At 39.7% G+C, this 12,558-nt stretch overlaps 1 protein-coding gene across 2 annotated transcripts in view; it reads right to left on the bottom strand.

Annotated features, from left to right (window-relative positions):
- Positions 1 to 12,558, bottom strand: part of LOC106169038 (FMRFamide receptor) — a 48,567-nt gene that overhangs the window by 30,329 nt on the left and 5,680 nt on the right. Inside the window, exons 1-2 of one of the 2 annotated variants that reach the window (XM_087018026.1) lie at positions 10,912 to 11,519; positions 264 to 478 (exon numbers count right to left, since the gene is read on the bottom strand). The gene's annotated coding sequence lies outside the window, so the exon portion shown is untranslated. Of the gene's footprint in view, positions 1 to 263; positions 479 to 10,911; positions 11,520 to 12,558 lie in introns of those variants that run through there. The other variant, XM_087018025.1, reaches the window with a different exon arrangement.

Raw genomic sequence — 12,558 nt, 5'->3', positions numbered from 1 at the left:
CGTAGCGGCTGTTGATCATGTCGAAAAGTTTCTACGTGCTGTCTGCGTCCTTCCAAATGTCGCACGATGGACGTGCTCCTCACGCACGAACTCCCACGTTTTCCCCATTTTTTGGCCGTAGACCACACGTAGCAGCCCGTACGTTCGGTTGGGACCTAGGCTTTACAAATTCACTCACACGAAAACGCGCACGCTTTCACTTTCAGTATGCATATATCGCGTGTAAGTATGGAAACACGGTCAACGAGAAAAATGCACTTTACCTCTTTCTTCCAGTCTAGTAATCCTCCCAGATGCGACTCCCTTAGAGCAATAACTTTTCCCACCCGAGGATAATTTTTCTCCTCTCCCTCCTTTTAGACTAATCCTGTGCAACGCCGGATTACTGCCGTTGATCCATCGCTGGTTGACGGCACTAGTGGAGGGGAGCAAAGCTTATTCCAAGGGGCGATCTATAATCTCTGTGCGCTCTTCCGATCTGGAAGTAAACACACGTCATGTATTGTCAGTACAAACTCATTTACGAACTAAAAATCAATCCGGGGCTAGTGCACTGATTCCCCCTCCTAGAGTAACTGGCTCGATCTATTCTCTTAATATACCAGGGATTAAATGAAAGAGGAGGCGATTAAAACGAGATCCGAATAGAAACCAATCCCTGAAGCTCGTACTAAATAACCCGTTCTATTGCTTCTGCCAAGAAAAAAACTGCAAATCGCAATGCTGTGCTTGACATGTGTCTTTTCTGTGAATTGAAGAACAGAAAAACAAAAAAAGTTTTTTCATGAAAAATCAATATCGTACGGTACATTACACTGATCAATTCACTCTTCTTTTTTCTCCGAATCAAATATGTATTCCAAGACTGTGACAAGCTAAATCGTGTTAAGGTCAAGTTAAATTCCAAACATCCTATTTTCAGCGCCATAGGTTGGAAAGTAAATAAGATTATAAGCTGAAGATCTGAGGGGAAATTGTATTCATTGATAAATAAACGGATTATAGAGTAGAATATTCCCATTCCTAGAGATACGCCCCATGTGTTAACCAATCTGATATTGTTTTTATATCAGATTGACGCCACACTGACTATATGGAGTGTTCCCGTGGCTTTCTGTTTCTTAATATCTCGACAAAGGCCCCATTATTCAGAAAAGGGTACTAACTAGTCCGAGGGTCAAATATGGCCGACACACTTGAATACTTCTCCACGAGATATCTATTCAGTGTTTATTAGCGGATTAGACGGCAATCTTTGTAGTGGGTCGCCATATTTAACCCTCGGACTAGTTAGCCCCTTCTCTGAATGGGGCCTAAGTCTCCTTCCATTACGATTTGATTTTATCTGACATTCACTCCAGTAACAATTTATGATGTATTCTAGAAGCAGTATTTCATTGGCTTTCTTTGTTTCTACGCCTAGAATAAGGTTTCTGGCAGAAAGCGCTCGTTATTTTGCATTTGTTTGGTCGTTTGGCCCGTTTACAGATCAGATTAATAATGCGAATTATGGTGGCAACTGGACGTCCAGACAAACGCATGTTCAAGTCTTCCAAGCCAGGATTTTCCCAAAAAAACTCATATTTAACTCATTTTACAGGGTAAACGGCATTTCCTTCCCGCCTTACCAACCATTAATCTTCCTTATCTGAAACTCGCCATAGCTCTGTAAAATTATGGAGAAAGTAAAATATAAAAACACGTGCTTTAGCGCAGTTTTTCCAGATACACCATTCATTCCATGACTCGAGATATCGCGAGACTCGCCGTGACCCGCTTTATTTTCAATCTGTGTCAATTGGCTGACTACCGGGGCTGGACAGGGGATGGTGGATATAATTGTTTTACGCGATACTGATTAAGCTCCGAAAGTTAGCTACCTTAGTGACGAAACGTCATGCACCTTTAAGCAGAAACAAGCGTTGAATCCGTTGAATGTTTTATATGTAAAATATTTTACTTTTTCATCTCCATCATGACAAAACTAAACAAGCAAAAAAAAACATATTTCGCTGTGACAATTTTGCTATCTCTAAAAATTACATGTCAGACCCAGAAATGTGCTGTTGTCACGCAATCGCAGATAATCAACCCTAGCCCGAGGGAACAGGGCCAGGCACCTGCTGCAGTCTTCTAGCTTTCCTTCCTGTTCCATGTTTTCATTGGTGTTAGAATATTCTGAGTCTGTTTGTAATAGCTAGATAATACGTTAGCAAAAGATATCGAGCTTCGATATCAAAGCCAGATTATAACGTTGTCACAAAAAAAAACACAATATTTATAACGGATGCTCTTGTAATTCAAAGATGATACGTTATTTTTTGCGCTAACCGGAAATCAAAATAAGATCTAGAAAATGAATTTGTCGAACTCCTAATAAGGATCGACTTCTTCTTAAAAGGTTTCTGTGTTTCTTTGCTTTCTTCGCAATTGCTGCTCAGCATCCCCATTAGAACTAATTAGTTCGTCTTACGATAGATTTTCACTAATGTAAAACTAATTAAGCTCAAAGGGGTTGGTTAAGAGGTTGACATTACATGATTGTATGACGTACACGGTTTCAAGAATTTTTTTAATGGCGCTGGAATGATTAGCAGTGTCTTGGGGACAGCGCCGTCTTCAGCGTGTTTATCCTTGTGTCTTTACAGACTTGCAGTATGAAACAGGAAACCGTGTCTAGGAGAGCGTGAGGGCTTTTGGGGTTTGGTGTAGTAAGCGTGTGATTGAGGTTTGCTTTAATGCCCACTGTATTTTCAAAGTTTTAAAGATATAATCAAACCGAATATAACAGTAAGAAGAAGAAGTTATACAAAGAAATATGTGAGGATAAAGCTTTTTTTCCAAGCCTACAAAAAACTAGAAAAGCACTCCGAGAGCGCAGACCTCCGCCAAGGCATTTTTGATTATTATTGATTATTAATTGATTACTGATCCGGATCACCACCAAAAACTTATCATCTCTTCCCTGGCCCACTTCTGACAGTTCCTGAAAATTTCATCAAAATCGGTCCATAACTTTTTGAGTTATGTTGATGACAGACAAACAGACAGACAAACAGGGGTGAAAACATAACCTCCTTGGCGGAGGTAATAATAAAACAGTGGGTGAGAAGTGAGTTGAGGTTTGTCTTACACCCCATTCCCATAGATTTTTAGATCGATCTATCCCTGTGGGGAGTCTCACTAGATTACTGTCAGCTTGACCGGCTTAAGCGTCTGTCCCGCCTACTAAAAGCTGTAAGGGGGTAATTAACTATGGTGCCCGCTTGGCTGACTGCAATTTAGCGTGAACCCCCGGGGAGTTAGGTCGATCTAAAACTTAATCTTTAGATCAATCTAAATCTCTGGGAAAGCACCCTTAATGTACGAAGCATTAGACACAGGTTAGACATCAGTGAAATTTAGTATTCTTTGGCATCAATTCCTAACTTAACTTGATATGAATGTTATTAATTTTGTTTCCCTGTAATTTTTTCATCTTGGCATGCAATTTCTGCTCCGTCATGCATAGTTTTACCTCGAGACGTGAGTAACACACGAGAGATGACTGAATGTAGTAACGAGCTGCTGCCCGTATTCCCTTCACTGTCAGCTGCAGATGTTACGGTTTTAACATTACGTAACATGCAAGAATAAACCAAATCCCTAATGATCGTGTGCGAGCTTTATGAGACCCGCACGTTGGAGGGATATATAATCTAAGGGTGCATTCCCAGAGATTTAGATCGATCCAGAGATTTAGATTTAGATCGACCTAACTCCCTGGGGGTTCACGCTTAATTGCAGTCAGCCGAGCGCGCACCATAGTTAATTACCCCCTTACAGCGTTTAGTAGGCGGGACAGACGCTTAAGCCGGCAAAGCTGACAGTAATCTAGTGAGACTCCCCACAGGGATAGATCGATCTAATATCTATGGGAATGGGGTCTATGACAGTCCATGCCAAAAAACTCATATTCCTGTGTACTGTCCAATATAACCATGCATAATTGCAGATATTACACAAGTCCATATGAACTACACGTTTAGTTTTTGTACCATATCTAGACACATCTTGACTTTTCAATAGGTACTTGTATATTGTATACTGCTCAGATGACTGTGAAAGGCTGCCATAGACTATAACTTCTCAACAAGAGAGTCTGAAAATTCAGTTTTATGCAACCTTTCAACATTTGAGTAGAAAACCCTTGGGTTTTAGGATTAGATAGTGATTCGATAATGTCAGTAGATACAGTGGGAAACAGTAGCTTGGTTTTTGTACAGAAACATTTTTTCAAAGGGCGTTTTAGGTTTATCTTAGGGCCAACCAATGGAAGCAACCAGATATCATTACACACAAATGTCAAAGGACGACAAATAATTCAATTTTAATTTAAAAAAAAAATCAAAACCGCCCACATGTAAAGTAATTCTGTTGGTGGTCCCGTGAACCTCTGCTGGGATCGAAAGTTCTTATATCTCCGTCTATTATTAAAACCTGAAAACATAAATGTACGCATTTCTCTGCAAAGAACATGTGATATGGGTGCATGATGATTACATAAAATCTCGTCATAAAAACTCCATAAATGGTCGGTCCCGAGGTAATAATTAAAAAATCCGTAAGGTCCCATGGACCCCAGATACAAAAAACAGAAATGTTTGACTAATTAATCAAGGACAAATACGGTCACTACAGTAAAAAACCCGTGTCCCTGTCACAGTCTTGCTTTCAAACCGAAATGAAAAGAAGAAATCGGATATAAACCTTTGTGATCCTCTACTTTTGTGGTAGGCCCAATTCTTGGCAATTTCCGAAAACCATCTAATCTTGGGAAATAGAGCTCAATGCGTAACACACGCAGACTTCTTGGTCTGAATTGTGGGACAATACTAAACCGTTTTGGCACGGGATTGGACAGAAGCTTCAGTTCTCCCCCTTGAGTGAAATTTGTTAAAGGTGTAGCAGAAATCTGATTTTGAATGGTATATCGTTACTTGAATCGTTTGAAAAATGAGTACCATTGAGTTTTTTTTTTATCATGCCTTGCATCGCCTACCGCCTTAACGCCACTGCGCGAAAACGAACCTACCTGTAGGGGTTCCATTCCTAACCACTGTGAATATTGGCTGATTGTTTTTTACACAGAAGAAAAAGATCAGGTTAATTAACCAAGGTATTTTACAAATTGTAGACATTTACACTTTTTTCTAGGTCAAGCAATTTTTACAGATACAAATAGAATTTCCTGCTCGATGAGTGTGGGCAGTAGAAATCTTATCACCACAACTTAAGTATCTATACATACTGTCTTTATTTTCATTTAATAAAGGAGTCGAATGCTGTTGAGAATTCTGATGAAATTAATATTTACCGGAAGTAAAAGACACATGTATCTGATTCTTTGTTTCCAATCCGCCAGGTTGTATCCAATGAAATTATACTAATTTCTACTTTCCAAACAGGTGTCTTTGTACGCAGACTTTCAACTGTTGTACAATTTCTGGCTTGTGTATCAAGAATGTAATGGGCGGTTGCATTATGAAATGGTCGAGGAGGTGGGTGTGTTAGGCTAATGTAGTGGAGACCTACATGGACTGTATGTTATATTTGATTACTGTGATACTCGTACATGCAGGTATGGAGGACGATCTGACATTATCACCGCACAGCGCTAATGGAAGGAACTCGGCTAGAATTGTTTACAATAGTTTATCTGGATTCGGTTTCAGATTCAGGAGAAACAATCATTAATGTCATTAAATTTACATTGTTGCGAATTGTTGCAAAACGATGCACAAGTCAGGGTGATCTGCACTCATCAAAACCTCATTAATGTTGCGTCAACAGGAAATTGACAGTACTTCATCAAAGATCACAAAAATGTCTCACTCTGCTTCAGTTCAGTCAATACCTTTAACATTCGACATCGATAACTCCCATCCTCGAGATGTATTGCTCTTCCTTTATGACACAAACAACAGTCTGTAATTATTTCAGTACAAAAATTTGACTTTTATTTGTTTCTTCCCATCTAGTAAGCGTCCAGGCAAGCGCCCTGGGGAGACAGACTTTTATGGGGTTTCGAAAATTGAATGTATTTTCTGACACAGCGTATGAATAACCAATTGTGTTGAAATTGGAAGCAACCTAACATTTGAGGGAAATTCCCTCTGTGGATAAATGGTATTGTCCCGCGGGCTTAAGAACGCATTCAGAGTCACAGATCGTACTAGCTGGGTCGCTCCAACTCTACAAGGAATTCTCGCTAAAGTGCAAACAGTGGAATCAGCTTACTTGTCTGACACAGCTCCCCGAGCTGGTTGGGGAAAAAACTTTCGTGTGCTGATTAAGCCGATTCCACTGACGGTACTTCAGCGAGATTCCCAAATTGATTTGGACCGACCCAGCTAGTGCGATGTGTGAATCTGAATGGGGTCTTAATGTTCTCGTTCACTTAGTCTACCAAAACAGATTTTAGTCAACAATGAATTCATATCGATTTTAATGGTGAATTTCGCCAGTACGCTCATAAAATATTCTGAAACTTACAGCATATCTAAACCATTTCAGTACAAAAGGTGCTAGTTAACAACGGATGGCAAAGTATTTTGTGAAGTACTTCAACTCCTTAGGGCCTTGACCTCACATACTTTATAAGTAGACCACGGCGTCTGTCTGGTGACATTTCGCTGTATCATTCGATTAACCTCCTGATAGCATAAGTGCGTCGCTACACGTGATTCAACTGTCGGTCTGATGAATTTAACAGTAAATTACCACAAATATTTGTGTATCTACATGTCATCGAAGGCCAAAGCCCTAAACAGTTACACGTACTTAACAAATACATAACACAGCCCATGGAAAGGTTCCAGTGGGCTTTAATTTTCTTTAAACGTTGATAAAAACTTTACGACATTTAAACTGTACCCCCGAAAGCAATTTTGTTCAATTCAATTCACGGCAGGTCCTCTTTTTCGTTGCAATAGAAAAACACCTACGAGAAAGCTGCGCTTGAAACAAATTACACTTTTGCAGTCGAAGGCTACCCTGCTAGAATAACAAAAAAAAGACACATTTCCTCTAGTTTTTCTATCTGATTGAGCCTTTTCAATTACTAATTGGTGTTTTGTCGTCAAACCTCTTATCTCGAAAACTCTGACATGCTAATACAAGTTAAGTGGTATTCGTTTTTCACTTCAAGGGAAGAAAGCAAAAATGCCGTTTAATCATCAGTTTTCAGAAAAAAAAAACATTTTTTTCAAAGCCCCGGCGGGACAAAACCTTTTGACTATCACCTACGCTGTACGCGGACAATACAAGAGCAATGGAAGGGACGGCTGATGGGTTTCTTCGAGGGAAAGGCAGTCAAGTGCTTTCCTGAAATTAACCGCCATTATTCCATTTGTTCAAATCGGCGTGAGGGCCGCTTGTACTTTAAGTGCAAGAAGACTGTATCCACATGCCTTTCAGACTAAACGATGCAAGTGATTTGCCAAGAGAGATGGAACAAGCAGAGGAATTAAGAACATCATGTTGTATACGCCCTTTAGTCGTTCACCATTAGCTTGAAAGAATCTTGCAGAGGGACGTGGTTTTCTCACTGCTGGTTCTCACCTAAGGTCCCCTAATAAAATAACCAGACACATGTGTGTCTTTTATTAAATACACAAAACTGAAACGGTGTGAATTTTTCCAATTGTTGTTGCAAGGTATATCGAACCAAATACAAATGAACTGATTTTTTCAGTTTACTTCTTCCACAGGTATGTAACGTGAGAGTCATTCCCCTCGACATTTAATTGGCCTTAAAGTTGGCACGCTGATAGGTCTGACTATTGTTGCATACATAGAGTATGTTTTCTAGTGATACCAAATTGAGCAAAGAATGAAAAAAACGACGGGTAGAAAGAGAAGGATTTTTACATCCGCCAAGGAGGTTATGTTTTCACCCCTGTTTGTCTGTCTGTCTGTTTGTCATCAACATAACTCAAAAAGTTATGGACCGATTTTGATGAAATTTTCAGGGTTAGTGGGAAATGGGTTAACTTAGAAGTGATTAGTTTTTGGTGGTGATCCGGATCAATTAATCAATCAATAATAATCAAAAATCGCTGCCTTGGCGGAGATCTGCGCTCTCGGAGTGCTTTTCTAGTTAATAAATGAAGCTGACCTTTTGAATCTTGGGCTGTTTCCATAGCAGGTGATTTTCGGTTCATTACATTGCGTCTGTCACCCAGATGTTATTTCTTCTATAATGATTTTAATTTTGATGGATAACTATCTCTAGGACATAAATTTTGAATGAACCTTTGGTCGATTTTTTTTAACAATAACGCATAAAGGGTCGGAATACAAAGGAACCTCCGCAACCAACAATTGTGCTCATTTTTTCCGTGGTCGTCTTCTGTTTGCACATATCTGTTTTCCCTTATGGATATTTGACCATCAAACAGTTACCCAGTTCATTTGCATTGATCACATAATATCACTGATTGCAAATCATTTGTCCAATTTCACGGTCTTCCTGAGCTAAATATAGATTGGAAAACAGCATGAAATGTCATTGACACAGCTCAATTAGCTATTCTAACCGAATAAGCCATGCCTGGTCTAGATTTCCGATTTCACTAATGTAACATCGACCAACTTATCATTTTACGCTATTAGATAACGACCCAATAATTAAAATGTTTCCTGTGCAACTAACGTGATGACGTAAACAGAATTAATTATTTTCAACAATATCTAATAAACAAAAGACGATCCGCACAAATGTACCAGCTCTTCGCCGGCTAAAATTCTACTACAGTATGTACTGTTATATTGCAAGACCGTAAAATCCGTATATGTTGATATTGCGGGGCCACTACCAGCAAGATATGATGCAAGAAATAAGTCCAGCGATTTCGAATAGGACGAAAATAAAGCAAATTACTCTAAATGCGGCATCTGTTTAAAATCAACTGTTTCAGTGTAGGCTATTCTTTCAACGCAGTTAATGCCTTTTTGACTGGAATCCACTTGCCCCCCCCCCCTCGCCAACACACAAACCCACGCGCGCGCACGCACACACACACGCACACACACACACACACCTCAAACTGATAATGTTAATGTACAATAAACTCAATACATAAATATTGGGGTGAACCTTTATATACGGTGTCACGTCCGTGAGCTCTGCGTCTAAGCTTTATAATTCACGGAATAATGCAACATGACCTTTTGATAAACTTATGTGTACTGTCTACAACATTATCTAAATGAAACCTGAGCTTGAGCTTGGGTAATGTTGGTTTATTCTGAATAAAACTTGCACGCCGAAATATAGCGCGTTTCGATTTTTACATGTAGTTGGTTTTGCCCGAAACACGACCCATTCCAAATTGAAGTTCTCTGAGATATGAACTAATATCTACAACAACATGACTATCAATTTACGCTTAAAATAATTCAGTCCCAAGAAAAACAAATGGCTAATTTATACAACTCTATAATAGACAATGTCTGATGTATCACTGCATCTACGACAACTAATCACCACAATCAATTCAATCACAATTTCATTATCTATTTAGTTTCAAACCATTACATAAAAGTCCTGCCAGATCCTAGATGGCTGTGCGTCAAGCGGGCTGTCAAGCTTTGGCAAGGTATTCAATAAAACAAGCTGCGTTCCCAGTAGAACATTTTGTCTTGGCTGTGGGTAATCTTGGGTACGGAAAGTACGAAGTGCGACTGCGCCAACATCTCTTCACCGAAAACTGTTTTGTCACGATACCATACTGATATATATACATTATAATAACTTATTTGTTTTTGGTTGTACAAACGTTGTGGTAACGTTCTATTAACATTCTGTGTTTGATGGGAAATCATATTAGGCTCTTATAAAAGTTTTTGGTCCAACTCACAGTCTCCGATTTTGGTTATAGGTTATACCCGAGAAAGACAAACCAGCTCGAATGGTTCAACCTCCAAAAAACCAACACCAGCTTTATATAAGGTCTGCACATAATTCATACCTAAACTGACAAGGCACAATTCAAGGAAACATATGGAAGATAAAAACCATTACGAGAGATACAATAAATAATTAGATAATTAATTGCGAAAGTTACATGTTGCGCGCACACTGGGGACGCTATTAAAAGTAATTTGGGTTTTCAAACAACTTAATTTGTGCAAATCTGGAGCTAATTTCCTGAGCCCGTACACGCCTCCCTTAATAATATGCATGTCTCGAGGTAATTTCCGAGATATGTACCATACGTTACTTGGAGAAAATGATTTGGCTAGAATCATTCAGTATTTTACATTAACGATTAAGGCCCCATTCCCATACCTAGATCGATCTAGCAGGATCGGTCCATCTTCAGATCAAGCGGTTTAAATGTCTAGCACGCCTACTGAAGCTGCTAAACGATAGTTCATTACGCCCAAACAGCTTCAGTGGGCGTGTCGGACATCAGAGCCGCTTAAGCTGAATGTAATTTAGCAATGAATCCCTCGGAGATGGATCGATACTGCAAGAAACGGGGTCTTAGGTATTCTTGTGCTATGGCATTGATGACGTGGATAGCGCGCACTGATGCTAATGCGTTGCTGCTTTAATTCACACACCCATTGCAGGCAAGTGTACTATCTCTTACTATACCTATGAATTGAACAAGATGCTTTCTATTTAATAACACTTCCCTCTCTCATTCTCTCTCTCTCTCTCTCTCTCTCTCTCTCTCTCACACACACACACACACACACACACACACACACTTTAAATAAAAATTGGTTCTGCGAAACAACAGCACACAACAGTCTATTTCACATTGTGAGCATGGGCCAAAATTAGCTTTCCAAGGGTTCGCAAACCAGATGTAACAAGGAGTTCAGTCAGAATGACTTGTTCTGTGAGCTAATTAATACCTCAGTCTTGCGTACATTGCTTCCATTAGTGGCTTCCATCACATCTTGATCAATTGGAGTCATTAAAAACATCTGGGACACTTTCCACAGTGATAATATCATCTCTAAATTGCACCATTGCATGTTACGTCTCTAAAGCTCTTAATTAGCACGGATTTGTGACCTGACCCGAACTGTTTGGAAAAATGATGGAGAGATTTTACTCATCATGTTCCGTCATATGACACCAGAATTTCGTCACGTCTCGGTAAGTCTCCCATTCTTCTGCTGATTTACATTTTTCATGTGCTTATCTTTCGAAGCACTGTAGGCATACATTTATTTATTCAATCGAATTTTTGCCGTCTGTTCTTCTAATGTATCACTATTTCTCGTGCTTCAACATAACGGATCACCGCTTTTCATGCATTTATCTGATGAATCGCCTTCTGCCATGAGTTTTGCTTTCCTCGGTTAATTACCAGTTTCAGTTCTCACGTGCAACCACCACCACACTGTACAGAACAGAAGCGCGTCCTGGCGTGAAGACAAACAGCAACGCCCTTATAAGTCCATTTTATCCAAGTCATACGGTTCGCTAAGCAGACGACATTATCCGCACAGACAAATGGTATACATTGATCTTTATTTTCTCTCTATCTGTTGATCCTGCACTTGCCTGTGTTTATCCTCTATGCAAAACTGTGTCAATTAGATACGGTAAACGCTACTGTAATATTTTACTTCCACTAAGTGCGCAGTGATCTGATGGCTTTTTGGGAATGACAGAAACAGGGTGATAGTGTGGGGTTAGGGATTTGGGGGGATCACGGTGGTCTGTAAAACTCAGGGTGTCTTGGGACTTATCGTTACACACTTCGTCCATTCCCCCCGCCCCTCCCCCCGCCCCTCCACCTTCATGCAGCCAGTGTTTGCAGTTTTTTTCCCTTTTTTTTTTGCTTTGACCTTGAACTAATATAAACCATAGGCCTCCTTCGAGCATTTAAAGAGTTCCTTATCACTTATCACTTATTATTACTCTAACATGAGGCACTTAGCCCTGTTCATAAACTAGGCACGAAACACTATCAGTTTTGAGTTAATTACTGTGTTGTGCCAAGGCCCTTAAACTTCATTCATGGTAATATTCCCACTACGTTTTAAATGATCTGAATGATTGCCAACTAACCTTTCACTACCTTTAATTTACCGTTCGTACACGCGTATCATCCACACCTCTATTACTCTTATAATCACTTCATCGCCTTCTATTTCCCAATCCATTGTGTTTGATGCCTTACAAAGAGTGGGTTAATATTTCCTTTTGATAAGTACCTGTCGCAATATTGTGTTGCACTCAATTTGCCAAACGCCTTCTTCTGCGACTAGCTGTCTTTACATGCTTGTGCGTTATTAACGACGCCTTTTAAATCACTCCGTTCACGCCGCTTATCCACTAGGTTACCACTTACCTCTTTCTTTTGTGCGTGGACATTTCAATATTGTCATGTTTTCTGTATCCACATCTGTGTCCACATTTTTCTTTTCTCTCCCAGTTTTTCGTGATATGCGATTGTGACATGTGTTAAATAGGCCTACTAGGCCTATAAGGTTAAATCAGTTCAAATGCTCACTCGGTACGTTTCATTTTGCACTTGCCTGATAGGG

The sequence above is a fragment of the Lingula anatina genome, chromosome 7 (assembly GCF_051362555.1).
Source record: "Lingula anatina isolate TDL-2025a chromosome 7, LinAna3.0, whole genome shotgun sequence".
NCBI lineage: Eukaryota > Metazoa > Brachiopoda > Lingulata > Lingulida > Lingulidae > Lingula > Lingula anatina.
This window is presented reverse-complemented; position numbering and strand designations above follow the sequence as displayed.